Source organism: Enhydra lutris, unplaced genomic scaffold (genome assembly GCF_002288905.1).
Source record: "Enhydra lutris kenyoni isolate GAN:26980312 unplaced genomic scaffold, ASM228890v2 scaffoldscaffold89, whole genome shotgun sequence".
Taxonomy (NCBI): Eukaryota; Metazoa; Chordata; class Mammalia; order Carnivora; family Mustelidae; genus Enhydra; species Enhydra lutris.
In genome coordinates this window covers 1,264,752-1,270,531 of record NW_019154173.1, presented here as the reverse complement: position 1 = coordinate 1,270,531, position 5,780 = coordinate 1,264,752, and the positions used below count along the sequence as shown (strand labels likewise).

General features: G+C 46.2%; 1 pseudogene across 1 annotated transcript; it reads left to right on the top strand.

The window, feature by feature from the left end:
• The first annotated feature begins 131 nt into the window (after positions 1 to 131).
• LOC111162161 lies at positions 132 to 488 on the top strand (annotated as a pseudogene). Its single transcript, XR_002641561.1, has one exon. The product of XR_002641561.1 is annotated as a 60S ribosomal protein L36 pseudogene (transcript).
• The last annotated feature ends 5,292 nt before the right edge of the window (positions 489 to 5,780 follow it).

Below are 5,780 nucleotides of genomic sequence, written 5' to 3'. Positions count from 1 at the left end.
TGCGGGGCTCGATCCCAGGACCCTGGGATCATGACCCGAGCCGAAGGCAGAGGCTTTAACCCACTGAGCCACCCAGGTGCCCCTGTGTGTGTGTGTGTGTGTTTTTTTTAATATTTATTTATTTAGGCCCTTCCGCTGCGGAGCCATTGGGAAGCAGCAGCCATGGCTCTGCGCTACCCTATGGCCATGGGCCTCAACAAGGGCCACAAGGTGACCAAGAACGTGAGCAAGCTGAGGCACGGCCACCGCCGCGGGCGCCTCACCAAGCACACCAAGTTCGTGCAGGACGTGATGCGAGAGGTGTGTGACTTTGCCCCCTACGAGCGGAGGGCCATGGAGCTGCTCAAGGTCTCCAAGGACAAGCGCGCCCTCAAGTTCATCCAGAAAAGGGTGGGGACGCACATCCATGACAAGAGGAAGAGAGAGGAGCTGAGCAACGTCCTCGCTGCCATGAGGAAAGCGGCAGCCAAGAAGGACTGAGCCCCCTGCCCGCCTTTTGAAACTTGGGGGGGGGGGGGGGATTTTTTTTTTTTTTTATTTGAGAGAGAGAGAGAAAGAGAGAGAGGGGAGGGGCAGAGGGAAAGGTAGAGAATCTCAAGCAGACTCCTCGCTGAGCATGGAGCCTGATGCAGGGTTCAATCCCACAACCCAAAGATCATGACCTGAGCTGAAACCAAGAGTCAGATGCTTAACCAACTAAGTCACCCAGGCGCCCCTGCTACACTGTATTTTAATCATCCATTTTATTTTCTGTTTCTCTCATAAAATTATTAGAGCCCTATAGGGCAAGGACAACCATGACTTATTTATCTCTGTTTTGCCAATACTTAGCCCAAGTGCCTATCACATACTAGGAATTCAATAAATGTGTGTTGAATGAGTTATTAATTAATTAACTTGTGAACTAATGGTGACCTTGGAAAAGCAAGTTTAGTAGTAAGCCTCTTTCCAATGGGCTAAAACAAAAAAAATAACTGAAAGAGAAATGGAGAACAGCGAGTGTAGACAATGCTCTTGAGAAGCATAACCATGAAGGAAAAGAGAAGGGAGAAAGTGAGCGAGGGTGTCACAGAGATTGCTAATGGCCTAATCCAATATTCATTCTCCCCCTTATAGAAGACCAGTTTTTAAGCTGGCCACACAGTCCTCTAGATTAGAACAAAGTCTGCTTTTCCTCACTCTCTTGCAGCTCTGTCTAGCCAGTGGGATATAAGCAAAGACAGTGTGGGATAGCATGGAGCACAATTGCTTAGAAGATGTTGATATGTGCCCTCTGCCTCTTCTTATCCCTTCCTCCATTTTGCTGCTCGGAATGTGGGTACAGTGGGGGCATTTTAAAAAGATTTTATTTATTTATTTGACAGACAGAGGTCACAAGTAGGCAGAGAGGCAGGCAAAGAGAGAGGGGGAAGCAGGCTCCCCACTGAGCAGAGAGCCTAATGCAGGGCTCGATCCCAGGACCCTGAGATCATGACCTGAGCCAAAGGCAGAGGCTTAACCCACTGAGCCACCCAGGTGCCCCGGTTTTTTTTTTTAAGATTTTATTTATGTATGAGAGAGAGAGAGCGAGAGCGCACAAGCAAGGGGAGCAGGAGGCAGAGGGAGAAGAAGACTCCCCGTCAAGCAGGGAGCCCAATGCGAGGCTTGATCCCAGGACCCTGGGATCATGACCCGAGCCAAAGGCACCCACCTAATTGACTGGGCCACCCAGTCGCCCCGGGTACAGTGGTTTGTACTTCATCTTGGAATCTGAGAAAGTGGGCTACCCTCTGGGAATTGCAGAGCGGAAAGCTAGATGAAGCCTGAGTCCCTGACAACTGCCACATCAACCTCAGATTGCCCACCTCACAGCCTCCATGTGAGACAGAAACACTGATTTCGTGAAAGTATTGTTAGGGTGGGTTCCTCTCTTACAGCAGAACCCAATCCTAGGAAATACAAGGGGGGGCTTTATTTAGGAGGGGAAAGATAAGTTAATGTTTATAGCTAGAGAAAGGGGTCAGTAGAAAGGGAGATAGAAGACCCAGTTGATAAATCAAGATTAATGAGGGCATGGGAAAGAGGGGGACATGGGACACAGATGGGGGGATTTGCTTTGGAAAGGAACAGAGACATCTCATTCTGTGAGCCCTAGGAAAAGGGACAAGAACTACCATTTGTGGAACACAGTCTATGTACTAAGTCCTTTATAGATACTATCTAACTTAAATCTCACAACACTTTAAGTACTGTAAAGAGTATAATGTTTAAGCTATTTGTGTCCAGTTGTGTGTAAGATGTAACTTATTATTTCAATATAAGAGTTCAGTCTCTATCTCAAGACATAATCAAGCTTCATTTCAGTCAGTGTTATCTGTGATAACAATAGCAAAAGACTGCAAACAACCCAAATGTCCACCATAGGAGATAGGTTAAATAAATTATGGTCCATCCTCAAAATTAAACAGTCTACAGCTGTTAAAAAGAATGAGGTAGCTCTTTCGGGATTGAAATGAAATCAACTCCAAAATGCATTGTAAAATGAAAAAAAAAAAAACAAGGTGACTAACAGTGGGTAGAGCATGTTATAAATTTGTTTTAAAAGGAAAAGCAGAAGGCGCCTGGGTAGCTCATTTGGTTGAATATCTGAATCTTGATTTCGGTTTGGGTCATGATCTCAGGGTCATGGGTTTGAGCTCCACATCAGGTTCAGTGCGGAGTCTGCTTGTCCCTCTCCCTGTGCACCCCCACCCCCATGCTCTTTCTTTCTCTCAAATAAATAAATAAAAGCTCTTCTAAAAATTAAAAATTTTAACAATGGAGTACTATGCCTCCATCAGAAAGGATGAATACCCAACTTTTGTATCAACATGGACGGGACTGAAGGAGATTAAGCTGAGTGAAATAAGTCAAGCAGAGAGAGTCAATTATCATATGGTTTCACTTACTTGTGGAGCATAAGGAATAACACGGAGGACATGGGGAGATGGAGAGGAGAAGGGCATTGGGGGAAATCGGAGGGGGAGATGAACCATGAGAGACTGTGGACTCTGAGAAAGAAACTGAGGGTTTTGGAGGGGAGGAGGGTGGGGGTTTAGGTGAGCCTGGTGGTGGGTATTATGAAGGGCACGTATTGCATGGAGCACTGGGTGTGGTGCGTAAACAATCTTGGAACACTGAAAAAATAAAATTAAATAAAAACAAACTCAAAAATTTTTTTTAAATTTAAAAAATTTTTAAAAAGGAAAAGCAAACAGAAGTATATATTTATTTGATACCTCTGAAAGAAGACACAAGATCTTGTAACATATGGACATCTGCTGGGCAAAGATGGGTTAGTGAGAGGGAGACTTGTCTTTTGCTATATACTCTTTGGTGCCTTTTGAATTGAAGACAATAAACAATCAACATATTTTGCCGATTAAAAAATAAAGAACATGCCACTTCAGTAGAGAAGAAAACTGTCCACTCAGGACTTTTCCATCATCCTTCTTCCTAGGATGGCATCTGAGTTCAAACAGGCTTATACAGCCTTGTGGCTGCAGTGGGAAGCTGCTGTTTAGGCTGGGTAACAGATCAGAGGTGGGTCCAGGTTTGATGAGGCCCCATTTACACGACGTGGGAGAGCATCTTAAAGAAACATCACACACAATAGCAAATACAAAATGAAGTACAGGGCCTTCAAAGTTGTTTGAGCAAGCAAGGGGCCCTAAAACTGCAGCTTCATTAGCTTCCAGGTAGATCCTAGCCACTGGGACTCGTGCCCATTGCTCCACTGAGATAAGACCATTTCTCTTCTTTCCAGCCATGCCCCAAATGCATCAAAGCCCTCTAGGCAGACTTGGCCAGACTTGGCCAGATTTGCCGCCTCCTCTCTTTCACAGATCACTTCAGAGTGCTTCCCAGAGGGTCCCGGGGAAATTCAGCTGCTCTCTCCAGCCAATCCCGGGAAACAATTGGAAACATCAGGAGGCAGCACTGTGAACTCCTCTGAGATCATGATGACATCCATGCCCATGTAGTGGTGTTATGTTCTCTGGCAGTGGCCAGACACAAAGGCATCAGGGCAGAGAAAAGGAGGCTGTTGCATTGATCCAGAGTTGGGATTGTGCACGACAGATGTGGCGTCAGCACAAGGACAAGGGAGGTAAGGGTATGGTGTGATAGATGTGGAATGGAGAGACCATGGGCACGAGACTCAATGGTAAAGATGGGGATTTGGAAAAAAGATAGTGGGAATTGAGGGGGGTGGGGTTGAAGTGGACAGAGCTGAAACCCAATTAGCGTGAGGCCAAGGTTCAGCAGTGATTTCTGTGACGTCACTGTCTCCTAGCCCTCTTCCTATTGTGTAGTCGCTCATTCACAATCTCCTCTGTTGGACCTTCTTTCTTCAGCTGCCTTTTAATATTAATATCTCCAGGGCTCCATCTCCATATTGGGATAGCTCCACTGGGATATCCTACAGGCACTGCAAATCCAACACAATCGAACTGATTTTCTTTGCTGCCCCATACTTAGCCTTCTTCCAATTTAGTGAGCCCTATCTTGCAAACTTGATTCACTCTCCGTAATAACTGTCAGGTTTTAGAGATGAAGAAACGGAAGCTCAGCGGAAGCAACTCATCCACTTTCTAGTTCTGCTGCAAGTGTCAGGGCTGCCATTTGAACCCAAGTCTGACTGACTGAAAAACCCACCACCCCTGGGGCACCCAGGTGGCTCAGCAGGTTAAGCCTCTGCCTTCAGCTCAGGTCATGATCTCGGGGTCTCGGGATCGAGTCCCGCATCAGGATCTCTGCTCGGCGGGGAGCCTGCTTCCCCCTCTCTCCCCTTGCCTGCCTCTCTGCCTACTTGTGATCTCTGTCAAATTAATTAATTTTTACAAAAACCATCATCCATTCATAAGAATGGGTTTTGTAGTTGTTGGTTTTTTTGTTTTTTTTTTTTTTAAGATTTTATTTATTTACTCGACAGAGATCACAAGTAGGCAGAGAGGCAGGCAGAGAGAGAGGGAGAGGCAGGCTCCCTGCTGAGCAGAGATTCCCAATGTGGGGCTCGATCCCAGAACCCTGGGATCACGACCTGAGCCGAAGGCAGAGGCTTTAACCCACTGAGCCACCCAGGCACCCCAAGTTGTTGGTTTTTTTAAGTAAACTCTACACCCAACGTGGGACTCAGACTCTCATTCCCAACATCTGGAGTTACGTGCTCTTCTGACTGAAGCAGCCAGACATCTTAGTTTTATACGCCTTAGTTATGGGGCTCTGTCCTGCTTAGTGGAACCACCGTCCTGTGTTGCCCAAGCCAGAACCCGGACAGCTATTCTTATCTCTTGTTCCTCACTACCCCTCCTCGTGTAATAGGGTATAATCCACTAACAAGTCATGCTGATTTTACCTCAAAAATATCTTTTTTTAGAGGTGCCTGGGTGGCTCAGTGGATTGAGCCTCTGCCTTCAGCTCAGGTCCTGATCTCAGGGTCCTGGGATCGAGCCCTGCATCAGGCTGTCTGCTCAGCGGGGAGCCTGCTTCCCCCGCTCTCTCTGCCTCTCTGCCTACTTGTGATCTGTCTGTCAAATAAAAAAAATCTTTAAAAAAAGAAAAAGAAAATCTTTAAATATATATATATATATATATGCCTTTTTTTCTTAAAGATTTTATTTACTTATTTTAGAGAGAGAACACGGAGGGAGGGGCATTGTGAAGGAGGGAGGGGGAGAGAGAATCCCAAGCAGACACCCTGATGAGCACGGAGCCCAAAACAGAGCTCGTTACTTCCCTTAGTGCCTATAGAAGTCCACTTC